Below are 20,311 nucleotides of genomic sequence, written 5' to 3'. Positions count from 1 at the left end.
CAGGATTATTGTGAGGATCAAATCAGGTAATAAGTGTATGATGATATGTAGAGAAAAGTATGATGATACTTTTATGTAGGACTGGAAATATCCTTAGATGGATACTTGTGTGCAAATAAATTTTAACCTCTTTGCCTAATTTTTTTTTTGGTAATCTTTCCCCTTCTTTAATGCCCTGTCTTTCCCCTACTCCTCTTCAGCCACCCAGCTCCTCACTTCTGGATTGTAGACCCTGGTACTATTGATGTTTTTTATTTAGATTATTAAGTGTGAAGAGGCTGACTTTGAATTCTGAACTTCCTGACTCCAGGCCTGGCTCTGAATCCATTGCTCCTTTATTGGAACTTACTGGTTGTTTGATTCTGAGCATTTCTTTTAATCTCTATTTGCCTCAGTTTCTTTAATTGTAAAATAGGGATAATAATAGTACCTGCCTTTTGTCAGGAAGCACTATATAAAAGTTAGTTATTTTTATGATGATGATCTGGAAAGCTAAGCTCCTAAAAGTCACCCAAGTGTACAACTTCAAAAACATTTTTAACTCTTCCATCTCTTTCACCCTTCAGAATCAGAGTTGCCAAGTCTCATTGGCAACAATATTATTGCTTATTGCTACAATATCTCTTACTCTGCTCACCATCCCTTCAGACAGCTACCTGAATTCATACCCTCACCATTACTGTATTTGTCTTCTAATAGGACTCTAGTTTCTCATCCATCCTACACCAAATCGACAGGTGAACATTTCTAAGATAAAGGTTTGAACATGTTACTCTCCTGCTCAAAAATCCTCAGCTACTCCCTTTTGCTTCTAGAATGAAATATAAAATCCTCCATAGTCTGGCTCCCATCCCATTCTTTTTCAGATATTGAATTTTTATTCATTGAATGTTTTCTGTGTTCTAGTCAGTGGTCTAGTAGTCATTTCTCAAACTTAACATTCCATCTCCCATCATCATGCGGCTCTTCTTTTCGTGGTGATGAAGAACTGCCATCTATCAATTGGAGAATAGCTGAACAAGTTGTGATATATGATTGTAATGGAACTACCATACTATAAGAAATGATGAGCAGGCTGATTTCAAAAAACCTGGAAAGATTTATATGAACTGATGCAAAGTGAAGTGAGTAAAATCAGGAGAACATTATATACAGTTTTACTATATGATGATCAACTATGAATGACTTAGCTATTCTCAGCAATACAATGATCTAAGTCAATCCCAAAGGATTTATGATGAAAAATATTGTCCATATTCAAAGAAAGAATTGAGGGAGCTGAATGCATATCAAAGGATATTATTTTCACTTTTTTATTTTTCTCTATTTTTTTCCTTCTGGGTTTGTGTCTTATTTTTATTTCACAACATGACTAATATGGTAATATGTTTTGCACGATTGAACATGAATAACCTATATCAAATTGCTTTCATTCTCAAAAAGGAAAAAAAAATTGAACTCAACATTTTCTAAAATGAATGTTTAAAATTGTCTTTATGCAGAATTGAGGGGAAAATATTATTTAAAATTTTTTAAATTTAAAAAACCCTTCCGGATTCTCCAAATTTGTAGTACTTTGTCCTTCATCAGATTACATGAGAAACATTTAACCAGAAGAATCCTTTATTTCCCTAACAAAATTTAAGTTTCTTAAGGTTAAGAGCCATTTCTGACTTTGTATTTCTATCATCTATTGCAGTGTCTTGCACAAGATAGTTAAATAAGTGTTGGATTGTATTGGATATATTTTATGTCATTTCTTGTCTGCAAATCATCATATGAAATAAATCACAGATGCTCACATCCATCATATATCTCTCCATTGTTCTTTAGGTAGCCTCCATTTTTTATTTGAAAATTGTGATCATCTATAATTTGTAGACATATATGATTGGCAGGATCCAGGTCAGAGAGCAGCCTGGGATTATTGAAAACAAAACATGATTTTCCAAATACAATCCAGCCCATTTGTTTTCTTCTATTTGATCTTAAGTCTAACTTATCATTCAGGTGCATTGCCTATCCAAGATATAAGTACTGCTGGAGAAAATGAAAGCATTGTCATTTCAATGATGACAGCAGATAATGAATATTTTTCATCCATTTGGTTGTTTCTATGCAGATTGCTGAGATCTCTTTTGAATACCCATGAAAACACTCTAGGATTTGATCTTGCTTAATGTCATACAAAGAAGATCCTCTGGATCTGGATCTGGAAAACTTCATCATATGAAAGAAATCCCTATTCTTTTTGGGCTATGTGACAGACAGCCCCAATATATGTGGCAAGCACATTTGGTAAGACTAGCTTAATTTTCTAATTTATATTTCATTTGATATTGATAACCAGAAAAACATTGAAAAAAATTAACTTAGTGGTTGTATTGATCAGAAATGACAACTGGGCTATACACGTTTATCTGATCATGAATTCATTTCTAAAGAAACTAATTTCTGCAGAAATGGTGATTGCCACAAGCAGATCAGATCTAGAGGAAGGGATCATGGATCAAGAGAATGTTGAAGAGAAAGAGCACTGACTATGTGCCAGGCACTGTGATAAGCACTGGACATGCAAAAGAAAAAAACAAAAACAGGCCCTGCACTTAAGAAGCTTACATTTTAATTAGACAGACAAAATATATAAATCAAAATGTAGCAGATAATATAGCTTAATAAAAGCTAGATTTTACGTAATGTCTTAAACACTTCAAAGAACTTTCAGAGGGCTGAAACACTTGAGTCGTTGCACTGAGTTCAAGCACTTAGGGCTAATTACTGATTGGACAATACTCTATGGACATATGCTTGGAAAATGGTCCTTCCCACTATCCTGTGCTAGCTCAATGATTGGTGTACACAGAGGATTGTAGGAGGGACTAGGGGGTGGAGTAAGATGAGCCAGAATCACACTTTGGTGGTAGATGAGGGAGAAGGTGGTCGGGAAATTCTGCTTCCATCCTGTTCAATCCTACATCTAAAGACCAAGAATAAAGACTAAGGACTTTTGCTTATCCTGACTCCGGCTGATTCTGGGGGTGTCCTGGGTGTTAACATGGTCATCACATTTACATAAACATTTTGTTTTATCTTCACTACAACCCCGGAAAGTAGATATTATTGTTATTTCCATTTTATAGATTGAGAAACAGAGACAGATAGAGATTAATGTCTTTTATAAGATACTAATAAGTATCTGCGGCTGGATTTGAACTCAGGTCTTCCTGACTCCAACACTTTATCCCCTGTACCACTTGATAGTTAAATAGACAAAAGCTAACTTAAGAGGCGATAGTATTAACAATGATGGATGGGTTGGGTGAAACCAGGAATGATCTCTTAAAGGAGGCAGCAATTGAGTCTTTTTTTAATTTATTACTTTTTTCTTTTCTTTTTTTTATTATAGCTTTTTATTTATAAGATATATGCATGGGTAATTTTTCAGCATTGACAATTGCAAAATCTTTTGTTCCAATTTTTCCCCTCCTTCCCCTCACCCCTTCTCCCAGATGGCAGATAGACCAATACATGTTAAATATGTTAAAGTATAAGTTAAATGCAATATATGTATACATGTCCATACAGTTATTTTGCTGAACAAAAAGAATCTGACTTTAAAATAGTATACAATTAACCTGTGAAGGAAATCAAAAATGCAGGCAGACAAAAATAGAGGAATTGGGAATTCTATGTAGTGGTTCATGCTCATTTCCCAGAGTTCTTTCACTGGGTGTAGCTGGTTCAATTCATTACTGCTCTATTGGAACTGATTTGGTTCATCTCATTGTTGAAGAGGGCCATGTCCATCAGAATTGATCATCATATAGTATTGTTGTTGAAGTATATAATGATCTTCTGGTCCTGCTCATTTCACTCAGCATTAGTTCATGTAAGTCTCTCCAGGCATTTCTGAAATCATCCTAACAGTTGAGTCTTAAAGGAAGTCTGGGATTCTAAGAGTCAAAGATCAAAAAAGAAAACATTATGGGAATGAGCAGCAACAAAGGCAAAGTCACAGAGAAGGGAAATGAAGAAAGGGACTGATAGATTCAAGGAACAACAAATAGGAGAAAATATGGAAAGGAGTAGAACAAAAGAAGATTGGAAAACTAGGAGGTTCCTGTTATGAAGAACTTAAACCAAATGAAAGATGCAACTGGTATAATGAATAGAGCACCAGCCCTGAAATGAGGGAGGAATTTGAGTTCAAATCTAGCCTCAAACACTTACCACTGCCTTACTGTGTGACCTTAGCTAAATCACTTAACCCCAATTGGGGGGGGGGGAAGGAGAAAAAACAAGAACAAATGAAAGACTTATGTGTTTGATCTTGGGGACAATAAGGACCTTCTAGGGAAAGCAGGGAAAATAATATGGTTAGAACCAGGAAAATTATTTTTGTCAGCTGAGTAGAGGTTGGAATGGTCTGTTCCAGGGAATCATAGGGTAGGAGAAGATATGTCAGGTGGCAGAGAGGCTTCAAGTCTGGGGAATTCCCTGGGAGAACAGCCAGATGCTGCATGAGCAAAACTGGCCAACCTCAATCTAGCCATATAGCAGAAACTGAAATTCTCTCCTTACTTCAGAGAATGAGTTTAGAGGAATGTGTTTCCTCCTCCTTTTGCTGATGGATTGCAATCCCAAATATATGATTAGCATCTGGATTTTTTTACCAATTGTCTAAATCCCAATTAAATGCTTTATTTTTAAAATGCATGTTCTGACTGAGTAGGTACCCATCATAAGGGAATGGCTGAATAAGTTATGGTGTATGAATGTTATGGAATATTATTGTTCTATAAGAAATGACCAGCAGGATGATTTCAGAGAGGCCTGGAAAGACTGACATGAACTGATGCTAAGTAAAGTAATAGAACTAAGAGAACATTGTACACAGCCACAACAAGATTATGTGATGATCAACTATGATGGACTTGACCCTTTTCAACAATGAGGTGATTCAGGCCAATTCCAATATGTGATTCACAGAATCATCTGCTTCCAGAAAGAAGACTGAGCAGACTGAATGTGGATCACAAAATAGTATTTTCACCTTTTTGTTGTTGTTTGCTTGCTTTTTTCTCATTTTTTACCTTTTTGATCTGATTTTTCTTGTACAGTATAATAAATGTGGAAATATGTATAGAATATACAATATAAAATTTAAAAAATAAAATAAAGTGCATGTACTTTTGTTTATATAATGGCAGCCATAAGATCAGTCATCAGAGCAGATGCAAGTATTCTGTGACTATTTCTGGCCCATTTAGAGAAAAGTCTTTTAATGGCTACCAAGACAGAAATGAGCATTCATACAAAAGGCCCCAGTAGAGGAATGTGAGCTCACTCTTTCCTAGTGGCAAGTGAGACAAGAACTTCTCTAAGACTTTCGTGGAGAAAGTAGGTCGCTAGTACTGCTCAGAGCCCATTGGTCAGTCCCCCATAATGCATATGGAGATGCTCGTTTTGCTATTTGTTGAGTTCAAAATAAAAATAAAATGAAGTAAAACAATAAAATAAAATGAGTCCTTTTTTTTGCTCTGGTCTGCTAATAAGTTGTTTTGATTGAATTTACATGATCTTTGGGGTTCCCAGTGTAGCTAGGATAGATGATAAAGAAAACAGTTAAAGAATACTTATTATATAAACATGTTTTATATATAAATTATATAAATAAAATCCAAATATTAAACCTATGTAATCCAAAAGAAATGCAGAGTTAGAAAGAAAAATAAAGTTACATATATAGGAGGCTAGTCTGCAAATCTTATTTTGTTTATGGGTTGCATATGGATTTTATTGGGGGAATCTACAATGTTCTTTGAAAATGTAAATTGTTTGCACCCATAGCCTTGCAACAGTAAGTTACATTTACTTTTTGTTGGTAGGGTCAAATGAAATATGTGTAAAGTGCTTTGCAAAACTTAAAGCATTATGCTGATGCTAGCCATCACAATCACCATCATTATTATCACTATTACATTATAGGAATTGGTTATTGAAGTGACAGTATGCTTTATTGAAATAAGATGATAGAAGTGATCTTGTTTACCTGTATGCTAGGGTTAATAGCCACCACAGCTATTTACTTTTCTGGAGAGCTGTTACTCAGTGAAAGGACTTGACCCAAGTCCTTGGGTCCTTTGGGAGTTTGGGTTATTTATTGACTGTGAAGAGTAAGATATTAAAAAGACTTTATATCATGCTGTGGACTCTGAAGAAATGTCAAGTATTGACTGAGGTATAGAGGAAGAAATAAACTGCAATAGATATACTGTATGAGTTACCTGAGATGTCTATTTTGTTTCTAGATCCCTAAATAAGTAACTGGTAAGTGATGCTGAGAGTTGGAGAATTTAAAACCATCATAGTGAGAAGATGGACTGAGAATATAAAAGGCCTGCTAAAGGGCAGGACAGCCTTTTCAGCAGCCAAATGGCCCAGGGTCAACACTTTTCTTGGTAGCCTTTTATTCAGTGCCAACCTTCTCTCTCCCAGGAGTCAGTAAAACAATGGCAAAAGGACCAATGACTGGTCTGGGGAAGAGGCTATCAGCCAAGCAGGGCAACTACAGAGTGTTTTGAATCAGATCTCACTCCCTTAGAATTGGAACAAAATGAGAGAACCAACCTTAGCCTGTAAAGGGTAGTGAACAAAGATACAGTATTGATTGAGGTGGATACAACTCCTCTTCGGACTACAGTTGTGACAATGTTACACCCCGTCAAAAAATGGAAGTCACAACTCATTTGACTCAAATGGCAGTGGGAAAACTATCAAGTCTGAAGAGTGCCAACTCTGGGGAGATTGGGAAGTTATATAAGTGGTTAAAGTCTTAGCACCCTAGACTAGAGGTGTGAAACACATGATATACAGCACTCCCAAGCTGCAAGAACCAGATTAAAATATAATTGTGAAATATTTAACAAAATAAATAAAAATATGATGAAGCATAGATAACATAATATAGTACAAATCAATATGTTGTCGTCAGGGATCTTTATGCACAAAGTAATGGCCTCCATTTCTTTTTTAATTTGTCATCACTGCCTAAAACCAATTAAATCTTGAGGATGGTTGAATTGCCATTTATGAGGCATATTGGTCATGATGTTGCTCCTACCACATAAGGGATCTAATATAGAAACTTGTCTTTTTCAGGCATGTGTGATATTCCCATCCATCAGGATGGGATCCATCAAGATCCTTCGAATCTTGTCTGGGACATGCCATTGAGTTTATGCAAGTATGGCAAGGGATTGATGCAGAGAAATGTGAAAGGCTCATGTTGAGCCTCAAAGCTGTGCCTTTAACCTCATAAGCTCTTTGAAGACGCAGATTCATGGAGTAAAAATATTCCATTGCTCACAGATGATAGCTGATTTGGTAGTTCAGAGAATACACAGAGCAGTTATCTCCCATTCCTTGATACTTTCCTGTAAGGGAGTTAAAAGGCCTCTGACTTTTTGTTGAGATTAGAATACTAAACTGACCCACTGATAAAGGTGGCTATAATGACACAGAACTAATCATTTAACCTTTGCTTACCTCTATTTCCTCATTTGTAAGATAGGGATAATAATAGTACCTTTCTTCCACAAATATTGTAAGGATAAAATGAAAGCATATTTGTAAATCATTTTGTAAACCATAAAATGTTATTTAAGTACTATTATTGATATAAATACTGTTGTTATTATTTATGATGAAACAGTATGATTGCAATTATTAAAGTATGTGATCTGAGGACAGTGCCTAAGTTTTGGTTTATTTCATTAAAGAGAGAACTAGAAATTAAAATGAACAACAGTTGGAGATGACAAAAGTTAGCGCTAGAATATTTTCTTAAATATGAAACATAGAGGAGAGACACAGAGATAGAGACACTCACACACAGAGACAGACAGAGAAACAGAAACAGAGAGAGAATCAGTCTAACTAAATCTCACCAAAGAATCCAGAGCTAAATTGATTGGCCCAGGAGACAGACATTCCTCCTAGAAGAGTAAAGAGGCTTGAGACCAGAGATAGAAGGAATCCACTTCAAGAATAGTGACAAATCAGACACAACATATTCAAGTCTTATTTTCCCACTATTATGGACAGAATAAAGTAGCTAAGTGATATAGTGGATAGAACTGCAGGAATTCCTGAATTCAAATCCAACCCTAGATTGTTTGATTTCCAGCAAGTCACTTAACTCCATTTACTTCCGTTCTCTTAGACTTGAAAAGGAAATGGTAAATCTTTGCTAAAGAAAACCTGTAAAGGGATCACAAAGAGTCAGATATAACTGAAAATAACTAAACAACTATAATGATATGGACAGAATGGCCCATCTATGCTAAGAACCCTGAATTTGGTTTGCCAGAAGCTGATTATAGCTGAGAATGGAGGCTAACTTGGGACATCTTGGGACATCTTTCCCATGTGAAATCATAAGACAGTCACAGTGACTACTAAAAATATAAAACATCTTACTGGATTAAACAATGGAAGCCAAATGACAATTATATTCCTGCCATTTTATAAAAGACACTTGCCAAATTTGCCTCTATAAATTATGCAGGAGCAAGACTTTTGTAGACTCATTGGAAAAGTACTGATGTTGAGTTATTTATGTCAAACTGAGTCTGAGATTCTCAGTGGTTCCCTACTACCTCCAACATCAAATATAAAATCCCTGTTTGGATTTTTAAAGGCAATTGGATTTAAGTGACATGCTTAGGATTACACAACTAATAAGTGTCTGAGATCAAATTTGAACTCAGGTCCTTCTGGCTTCAGGGACAGGTTCTATTCACTGTATCATCTAACCATCTCTGTGTTTGGCCTTTAAAGTCCTTAAAAACCTAGTCCCTTCCTTCCTTTCCAGTCTTCTTATACATTATCTAACTCCACATTATCTGACATCTGATGACCCCAGCCTTCTTGGTGTCCCTTGAACATAACTTTCTCTCCCTACTCTGTCCATGCATTTTGCTCACTATCCCCCATGTCTAGAATATTGTCCCTCCTTATCTATGTCTCATGGCTTATATAGCTTCCTTCAAGTCTCAGCTAAGATCCCACCTGTTGCCACTACTTCCAGGACCATCTCCTAATAATCCTGATCTATTTCTTGCCATGGGACCCAAATGGCTCCAGAGGAAATAATGAGGCAAGTGAGGTTGCATAGCCTTCCCTTCTTTAAATCCAATTCACTTGCATGTTATGATATCATCTCCCTGATGTCAAGGTCTTCTTTGAAGATGGAGGACAAACAATAAGATGCTACCTTATAAATCAAGCCTTTCCTTAATGCTAGTCTTTTTTGCTCTGTAATTATCTCCAATTTACTTTGTGCATGTTTGTATTTAGTTTTTTGCCTGTTATCTCCTGCATTAGATTGTGAACTTCTTGAGAGCAGAGACACATTTTTAATTTTGTCTTTTTCTGTAGCCTTAGTGCTCAGTACAGTGACTGGAACACAACATATTAAATATTTATTGACTTGAATTGAGTTGACTCATGTTAGTCAGTGAAAAAGGGAACAATATGGCCTTGGTCTATCCAAAAGTGGCAAACACTTCTAGAATTTTATCATTGTTTAAGGCCAATTCTAGACCATTCAAAGCATAGGCAAATTGTTGAAGGCTGAGACTCCTCACTTCAATACTCAATAATCCATGTCTTCTATATGGAAGCTTATAAGGGAATTAATACCAATCAAAAGCACCAAAGAAACACCAAATACTCTAACTCAAGGCAGGATTGAAAAAAGTTTGATTTCAGAGATTCCCCCAAAGGCTGAGGGATGAAGAAACTTAGCATGAGAAGTAATAAGCTCTCATTGAACGAATATAATTAGCATGCATCCAAGTAACTACATAAAAAATTCACCCAATTCCTAGGAATCATCTTGGAAACTGTATTTTGAGATAGGAGCCCCAAAGAACTTGAAGACTTCATAGTCAATAGTATCATCATGGGGTCCCTCTGTGTCCCCCATAAGGAGGAAATACTAGCATCCTGATCAAGCTTGTTTTGTTTGCTTCTCAGAATACAAAATTCCTGCAGGAAGCTGATGTGACCGAGGACTCGTGTATAAAGATTAAAGAATATTGACAATCACAGACAAGATATGATATAGTCATGTCAGCCCCCTTCTTCCCTCCAGCCTCTAGACCTTGATTAGTGGTGGTTCTAAGAGACTAAGAGGAGCCTTCCTTTGCCAAGACTTTGAGAATAACTAGATGCAAAAGTCAGATCAATGCAGAATTGAGCCAGAAACACTACAATAGATGTCCAGAAAAGAAAACAGGAGGAGAGCGCCCACCATTCTGTTTACTAAGGGAGCTGTAATCATGAGAATCGCTGAGAGCTTCTACAGAACCCTCCAGTCTCCATATAGACAACTTAGTTTGAGTTGGTTGCTTGTATTCTACTTCCAGATTACTAGAAGCAAGATAGTTGATTCAAGACAATAAACACCTGGGTAATCTCTTTTGTTCCCTTACTATATTCAGGAAGCTAATTTGAAAAGAACCACACTCCAACTCTAGAGGGGTTGTTTGTTTTGTTTGCCTGGAAGGTAGTAAAGTGGAAAGAACAGGAACGGAATGTAGCTTTTTGTGATTGCGCATCTATTGATTTTAATTTACTTAGCTTTTATCTAATCTACTTAAACTAAATGTTCTGCTATGGCCTGGAGTGAAGGTGAGTAACCAAAAACAACATTCTGCTTCTGGGGAAGGAGAAATAGGGGCAGGCTGGTGGGGGCAGGGGAGAGAGGAGCCAGGAGCAGGGAGAATGATTTGTCAGTAGAGGTGAAGCTATATGAACTACACATTATGAATGGCACAAATTTCTGAAGAGCTTGGGACAGTAGGCTTAAACTTACTTCTTGTATTCCATTCTACAATAATTCTAAAATGGACAAAAGACTTTAATATTAAAGATCATCCAAATTAGAAGAGAAACAGATCATATGTCTCAGCTATAGGCAAGAGATGTATTCTCCATGAAATAGGCAACAAAGACAATTATAAAAGATAAAATAAGCTTATCTGAAATAGAAAAACTTCTGTACTGATAACATCAATACAGATAGAATAACAAGGAAAGTGGTTGAAAGGGGAAAAATATTTGTATCAAATTTCTCTGATAACGATTTGGTATCTAAGACATATAAACATTATGTATAAAAACACACATCCGTATTACTAATAGACATTCCCCATTAGCTAAATGGTCAACGGAAATGAACAAATAGTTCTTGAACTGCAAAGTACTCACACTCACATAAAAAAGCTTTGAATCATTAATAAGAGAAATAAAAATCAAAACATACCTGAGGTTTTACCTCACATTTTATAAATTGGGTGGGGTAGATGACAAACTGGGAAGAGTCAAGATTGGAGAAGTTGTGAAAAGATAGGCACTATAATACCTTGTTGGCATTTTGGAAAGTAATTTGGAATTGTGCAAATAAAGTGACTAAAATGTCCATACTCTTTGAACCAGAGATACCATTTTTAGGCTTATATTCCAAGAAAGCCACTGACTATGAACAAAAAAAGTCCCGATATATTTTAATATAGTTATAGCAGGACTTTTTGTGATAGCTAAAAATTAGAAATAAAATAGCTATTCATTGATCAGGGAATGGTTAAACAAATTGTAGCATATGAATGCAAAAGATTATTATCATAATAAGAAATTATATGTTGTGCAAGAAAACTGTTCGGTTCTGCACAAATATATTGTATCCAGGATAAACTGTAACCTATTCAACATGTAAAGGACTGCTTGCCATCTGGGGGAAGGGGTGGAGGGAGGAAGGGGAAAAATCGGAACAGAAATGAATGCAAGGGATAATGCTGTAAAAAATTACCCTGGCATGCGTTCTATCAATAAAAAGATATTAAAATAAAAAAAATTTTAAAAAAAAGAAATTATATGTTGTGGTAAATACAGAGAAGCATGGAAAGATCTATATGAATTAATACAGAATGAAGTAAGCAGAACTAAGAAGACTGTCCACAGTAACTACAATAATGTAAATAGAAAGAACATCCCAAAGAGGTAAAAGTAAGTATAACAAAATTGTAAAAATCAAGTAAAGCGTATAGAGATATAAGAAGGCTCTTCTCACTTTACTGCTTTGTGGTGATGGAAGGTCCATAGATGTTTTACATTGCTTTTTTTTTTTGGAGTTTTTCAATGCATCAATCAATTGTGCTGTCTTTTTTTCAAATCCCCCCCAAATAATATTTGTCATATGGAATAAATTTTGGGGATGAGGAAGGGGTAGAATACATGAGATACCATGGTGATATAAGAAATAGAAACAATAAAAATTTGTTTTTAAACAAAGAGCTTGGTACATAGTAATGAAGTAGAGTGCTAGGTCATTGACCACCATCTGTAGGGTTTTGATTATCAACAGAACCCACTCAACAATATTGTTACATATGGCATCATTATCATGGAAAAATTTTTGGAGGGGGCTAAGTTGTATGATTGCTTTGTGTGTATATGTGTATGACCTTGAGCACTGGTACAGCCTAATGACATTTCATTTTGGCTAAAATTTTGTTTCCCTATTTTCTAAACTATTGACAGCTCAAATTGACAGCCCTTTTCCTGAATAGAATAGCTACTAAATCACAATATGGCTAATCTATTTATAGCAGGATTTTTTTTTGTGATAGCTAAAAATTAGAAATAAAATAGATATCCATTGCAGTGCTAGTTTTGCTGATTAGTGTTGGGATCTTCTATGACTATATGTTGCTATTTGTTGCATTGTTGCATACTTGTTAAGCTGAGGTAGCATCATGGATGCCCAGTTGATGCACTGCATCAAGACTGCATGCTCATAAGCATCTCCTACTTTTAGAAATGTCACTTGAGTTTGGGAAAAAATGTATCAAAAGTGGCTTATATGGTGCCATGAACAATTTGGGAAGATTGTAATGCTTTCTAACATTGTTCAAGGAAGCTACCAAAGTTCTGTTTGAATTCTGTAAGTTATATGACCCAATGGCATATTCCAACATTCCTCAAAAAATGGAAAGAATGTTTGAAATTGGTTACTAGACTTCCCACTAGGGATGAGAAGATAGCAAAATGGTTAAAAACCTATGGAGAAATGGAAGGGAGTAGCACATCTGCTATGAAGAAGGTCAACATCTGGCTTAGTAGCAATAACTAGAAATAAAGATTAAACCATAAGCATACCAGTGAAAATAAAAGAAACTGAACACACCAAGCTTTTGAGGGAAAATATTCATGTTCCTCTAAAGAAATACCATTGAAAGTATGGATAAGCCAAGTCCCCAAGGAGGGTAATGGAAGCCATGGGAACACACATGTGACTTCCTATGTACTCTGGAAGCACAATATTGTAAATTTTGTAAAAACTAGAAAGGCTACTTGGCTGAGTGGAAAAGATATGATGTGCCTATGTCCAGTTCATCAGTGCCTGCCAACAGGAAGAAAAGAAACCCTGAAACTGTGAGACTTGGGCCAGACACAATGCCACCAAAATTATGGCACAAGCTACATCCTATACCTGAGAATGTTTGCAAGAGAGCTGCCATCTTACTGACTGATGACCGAAAATTCCATGTGTACTGACCTCAACTCTTAGATGGATAGCTATCTGCTAACATCCCAACAAGCACTAAGCTGCTAGCCAGAGACAAGTAGTTTTGTATGTAACTGTATATGTGTATGGTATCTCCTCCATTAAAATGTAAACTCCTTGAAGATAGGCAGGCAACAAACATTTATCAAGGGCTTATTATCTCCTTCTGGCCTCCCTAGCTTCCTTCAAGTTCCAGCTAAAATCCCACATTCTACAGCCTTTCCCAAGCTCTCTTAATTCTACTGCCTTCTCTCTGTTAGTTATTTCCTTGTTTGTATATCATTATTTGCATATTAATTCATTTGATTGCAAGCTTCTCAAGGTCAAGAATTGTCTTTTACCTTTCTTTGTAACTCCAGCTCCTAGCACAGTACTTGGCACATAGTAAGTGTTTCATAAATGCTTATTGACTGACTAAGAGATACAAATACAATAAAAAACAAGGAGTTTACCTACCCTTAAGGAGCTTACATTCTAATGAAAAAGGCAACTAGTAAATGCATAGTATAGGGGAGTATTTATGAGGGGGTATATACATACATACATACACATATATAAGGTTATTTCATGTAAATATAGTATGTGTATGTTTTCACACACACATACAGACACATACACACATTACATATTTAAGATAATCTGAGAAAGAAAGGTGCTAGTAGCTAAAAGGGCTGGAATGTCTCCTGCAGAAGATGGCATCTGAGCTGCCTCTTTTTTTTTTTAATAGCTTTTTATTTACAAGATATATGCATGGGTAATTTTACAGCATTGACAATTACCAAACCTTTTGTTCCAATTTTTCCCCTCCTTCCCTCCACCCCCTCCCCTAGATGTCAGGATGACCAATACATGTTAAATATATTAAAGTATAAATTAAATACAAAATAAGTATACATGACCAAACGTTATTTTGCTGTACAAAAAGAATCGGACTCTGAACTATTGTACAATTAGCTTGTGAAGGAAATCAAAAATCTAGGCAGGCAAAAATATAGGGATTGGGAATTCAATGTAGTAGTTCATAGTCATCTCCCAGAGTTCTTTCGCTGGGTGTAGCTGGTTCAGTTCATTACTGCTCCATTGGAACTGATTTGGTTCATCTCATTGCTGAAGAGGGCCAGGTCCATCAGAATTGTTCATCATATAGTATTGTTGTTGAATTATATAATTTTCTCCTGGTCTTGCTCATTTCACTCAGCATCAGTGTGTCTAAGTCTCTCCAGGCCTTTCTGAAATCATCCTGCTGGTCATTTCTTACCGAACAATAATATTCCATAATATTCATATACCACAATTTATTCAGCCATTCTCCAATTGATGGGCATCCACTCAGTTTCCAGTTTTTGGCCACTACAAAGAGGGCTGCCACAAACATTCTTGCACATACAGGTCCCTTTCACTTCTTTATGATCTCTTTGGGATATAAGCCCAGTAGTGACACTGCTGGATCAAAGGGTATGCACAGTTTGATAACTTTTTGAGCATAGTTCCAAATTGCTGAGCTGGGTCTTAATGGAAGGCTGGGGCAGGGGGGAACTAGGAGGCAGCAGAGAGAAGACATAACATTCTGGCTATGAAGGATGATCAAGAAAAAGGTACATAGATGGAACATGAGTGTCATCTTTAAAGAGCTACAAATAGGCCAATGTAGTTGGGTCACAGAGTGTTTGAAGAAAAGTTAAGTATAAGAAGACTAGAAAAGATAGGGCTGGGTTATAGAGAGCTTTAAAATCTAAAAGAGAAATTTGTATTTGATCCTAGAAGTAATAGGAGTTCATATTTGATTCTAGAAAGCAGCTAGATGATGCTGGAAATAGAGTACCACAAGAAGACTCATCTTCCTAAGTTAAATCTGACCTCAGAAACATCCTAGCTATGTAACCCTGGGCAAGTCACTTAACTCTATTTGCTCAATTTTCTGGTCTGTAAAATGAGCTAGAGAAAGAAACCGTATCTTTGTCTTGAAAATCCAAATGAAGTCATGGAGACATGACTGAACAACAATAGCAAAGGTAATAGGGAACCATTATAGATCACTGAGAGGAGGGAGGCATTACATGGCCAAACCTACTCCCCTAAAATTCATTTCCTTCTAAATTTATACCCTTAGTGTCTACCACAGATCTGGCACACAGAAAACACTTAATAAATGCTTGTTGATTAATTGGTTGGCACTAGTCAACTATTAATTCAATATGCATTAGTGCTTATCATATATCAGAAATATGCATTACTGCACAGAGAAGACCAAGTGTATGCAATTGCCCATTCTATAGCCTTGGTACTTGAGAGATCTTGATAATCATCATGAAAAAGATTAAAGCAATCTAAAACACACAGGAATAAAGTCTGATCACATAAGCAAATGCAGCTGAGAGTCTGGGACTTGCTCTAGGCCACTGGGGCATATAGAACATTGGACTAATCATTTAGCCTCAGAAGGACAAGGATAGCTGTGAGCACAGATGCAGCATGAGTCTCTGCCAGAAGTGTTACAAGCCAAGAAAAAATAGAACATGTCACTACAACATGGGACTTTACAATGGAGTATTGCACTACATACTAACTCCTCCAACAGATGCTGAAGGTGATCGGTTCTAACCAAAGCCTATGAAAGTGTCTATAATGAGCTTGGACACTTGGATCAAGAGATAACTATGGAGCTAGTGTAAAATAATTCCACTGACTCATTATGACAACAGATATGAAAAAAAACACATGTGAGCTATGGTCAGTGTGCTCAAACAAAAGTGATTTTGAGTGGTTTACCTAGAAAGCACAAGAGACAGAAAACCTTTGTACTGGTTCACATAGACATCATATGTCTGGAAGGGGGAAGGAAGAACATCAGCAAGATCCTAGTGATGAGAGATGCTTTAGTCATTATGCACAAGCATACCCAACCAGAATCTAGAAGGCTTCCAAGGTGTTATGAAAAATGATTTTTTTTTGCATTTTGCATAAGATTTTCTCCCAGTAGCTGTGCCAAATAGGCACTGGCATTCTGAGAGCAAGTTATTCAAGATGATGCTAGCCTTGGCAGCTTTCAAGAGGCTTAGAATTATGCCTTACAAGGAGACCTGTACTCAGTGCATTTCAATTGCATATTGCTGAAATTGATGGAGATTCTAAGACCTCAGCAAAGAGATTAGTGGATTTAGTACATAGTCTTTCTAGTGGCTGCTTACTAAAGCCACCAGAAACTAAGGAGATACAGGGAATCGAGCTCTGATCCTGGATTCAAGAAGAGCTGAGCTGAAATCCAGCCTCAATACTTCCTAGGTATGTGACCCAGGCAAGTCCTCAGTTTTCACATCTGTAAAATGGAAATAATAATAGCACCTATGTTTCCATAGTTGTTGTGAGGATTGAATGAAATAATATTTGTATTTAGTACAATACTAAGTGTTTAGTACAGTGTCTAGCATTTGCTAAATGCTATTTTTCTCTCTTTCAATGCTACAAGCTTTACCCAGTACCTGATTTCATATAAATGAGTCACATTTGCCTGTTAATCACTGCTTGGCAAAGGGACACTTAGATGAAATAATGTTGAGAAAAGGAAGCAGAGCCCAGAGAAGAGTGTATACAATGAGTGCAACAATGTAAATGGAAAGGAAAAAAATAACAAAATTATACTCTGCAAATGACCAAGCTTGGCCTAAGAAAAGAGATTAAAAAATGTAGCTTTGTCTTTTCTCTGTCAAGATGGAGGACAATAAAATATCCCCTACATTGTCAGACTCAGTTTTGATGTATTTATTTGACTTATTGAATTGGGTTTTTCCCCTCTTTCTTTTAAATTATTTGTTACGAGTGGTGGCTCTCTAGGTAATGGGAAGGGAAAGAAAGAATTGGAAATGAAGGTGATATGAAAACAAACTCTATAAATAATTTTTGGGGGAGGTAATTCAACGTTAAGTGACTTCCCCAGAATCACACAGCTAGGAAGTACCTGAGGTCACATTTGAACTCAGGTCCTTCTGATTTCAGGACTGGTATGCTATCCACTGAACCACCTAGATACCCCAATAAATTTTCTTTCAAATACCTTTTAAATAACTTTTTTCCTTTTTTCTTTTTTCTTTATTAAAACTTTTTATTTTTCAAAACATATGCATGGATAATTCTTCTACATTAACCCTTGCAAAACTTTGTGTTCCAATTCCCTCCCCTTTCCCTCACCTCCTCCCCTAGATGGCAAGTAGTCCAATATATGTTAAACATGGTGAAATATATAAATATCTTTTAAATAACAATCTGACTCATTGTTAGGAGCTCCAGTCTTGCAAAAGAATCCTGTTATGAACACTGTTGTCCAAGGAAAAGATAAGACAGTAAACCAATAGAGAATTACGAAATACCAAGAAAAATTGGGTAGCTTGATTATATCACAAAAAATCCCATATAATAGCCAGGATATTGCCAAGGTATTCTCACAACCACCTGTTGCTCAAAATGGGTTAACTAAATTCCCTAACAATCAAGAACACATAAAGCATCCTCTTATCCAAAAGAACAATCTATCAATTGACAATGGGTAACTGGGATAAGAAAATGGCCTATATGAGGAAGTTCCTATTCAAGATTCTAACAAAGAAAAAACTTCTAGTTGGTATCCTCTTAAGGGATTCCAAGACTATCTTGAGCTGAGGAAAACCACTTTCTTGAAAAGGCTAAGCCTTTTCTATCAAATACTCAAACAAAAGAGTCCCTTATTAAACACTTATTAAACACTAGCTTATTAAAGACATTCAGCATGGAGCATGCAGATACAAGGTAGGGATGGCAGGCCAGTAGACCTAAAGATATTAGTAATCCTCATGGAAATATAGGAATTAAAACAATCTTTTCACTTGAAGAAATGCATCTGAAAGTTGGGATTGCTTCCAGAGAATATGCCTTTGGGGAATATAGATATCATAGCCTTAGACCATTAAGATATATTCATAATCTTCAGTTATCTTCTTAAGTAATATTTTGGAAATCATTTTGGGCTCTATAACACTATGGCCTCTGCTACCATATCTATCTTGGCAAAGAGAAGAAGCATTTGCAGATTTAGGGGTCTCCTCACTGTGGTGACTGTTTTATAGGTGTTAAACATCTATAAGAAAAAGTTGTAATCAAAGTCTTTAAATATTTCAATGATATGTTGTTATACATATGCATATATGCATATGAAGTTATGCACTTCTTCCATCACTATAGGTCTCAGGCCTCCTGTGACTGGTTAAAATAGATGACCTTTGAATAATGCTATGGAGGAAAAAGAGATCAGCCAATTTCCAATTCAGTGCTGAGTGTCTCCAAATTTAGCTGGGCTGGTCCTGAGGTGATATATTCTCTTGCAGGTTATAGCCAAATCCCTCCTCCTAAGTCATAGTCAGCTATCATCATCATCATTATCATTATTATTGGGCAAGTGTATTCATGATGAAGTTTACCAATAAGGAGCTGCAGTAGATATGAATTAGTCATTTAGGTAATTAACATCATATTAATGAAGGCCAATTATATATCTGAGTTACCTCTTTAGACCTGACCTTTCAAAAGAAGACTTAAAGAGCTTAAGAGAAGATAGCACAGGAGTTGAAGTTTGGGTAGAGAGAACCTAGGAATATATACACAAAATACGATTTCTTAGAGGAAGGCCCATGTAGCTACATAGCTCTATCAAGAAACTGTGTGTTTCAGGGAACCAGATACAGTAAAAGAGTTTCTGGATCAAACCTCCTGACACAGATGGAGGAATTCTTAAAACAAGAGTTCTTAACTGGGAATCTATGAATTGGAATAGGAAATAAATTACAACTCTATTTTCACTAGCCTTAGTTTCCTTTGTAATCTTATGTGTTTAATTTTATTCATATAGAAACATTATTCTAAGGAGGGGTCCACAAACTTCAAAAAAGGACTGTCAAAATAATGCAAAAAAAAGGCTGAGGACTAGGAACTAGATGAACTATAATTGCAATATTAATAAGAATTTGTTGTTGCTGCTCAGTCATGTTTGACTCTTTGTGATCCATTTGGGGTTTTCTTGGCAAAGAGACTGAAATAGTTTGCCATTTCCTTCTCCAGTTCATTTTACAGGTGAAGAAACTGAGGTAAACAAGATTAAGTGACTTGCCCAGGATCACATAGCTAGTAAATGCCTGAGACCAGATTTGAACACATGGAAGATGAGTCTCTGATTCCAAATCTAATAACCTTCCCTACTTGGGGGAAGGGAGGAACTTTAATCCCAGAGTAGGAATTCTGTGACTAGAGTGTTATGGGGGAGGGGGAAGGAAGAAGAGTGGGGAAGTAGAACTCACCATAAGTCTGGGTTGCTCAACTTTCTAGCAATCCTAAATGCTTTTCCCTTGCAGGAGGAGGGGTTCAACCACAGGGCAGTGGTCTAAGTCTGAACCATTATGTGAGTTCCAAGAAGTGGGTGGAGAGGCTCACCAGAATGCGAAACACAATTGTCTTGGCTGCTTATGAAAGACAGTGAAAAGTCTTTGTGTTTCTTTACAAGTTATTAAATAAAGCCCATTCTGTATTCAATGATTTGTTATTTGTGAGGGCTTACATAGGAGTTGAAGACCCTTTCTTTATCTTTTCTATATAAATCTAGACAGAAGTCAAATTCAGATATTGCTAGAAGAAACCCTGGGTGGAAAAAATGAGTCA

Source organism: Antechinus flavipes, chromosome 2, assembly GCF_016432865.1.
Source record: "Antechinus flavipes isolate AdamAnt ecotype Samford, QLD, Australia chromosome 2, AdamAnt_v2, whole genome shotgun sequence".
Classification (NCBI taxonomy): domain Eukaryota; kingdom Metazoa; phylum Chordata; class Mammalia; order Dasyuromorphia; family Dasyuridae; genus Antechinus; species Antechinus flavipes.
Note: the sequence above shows the minus strand (reverse complement) of the source record.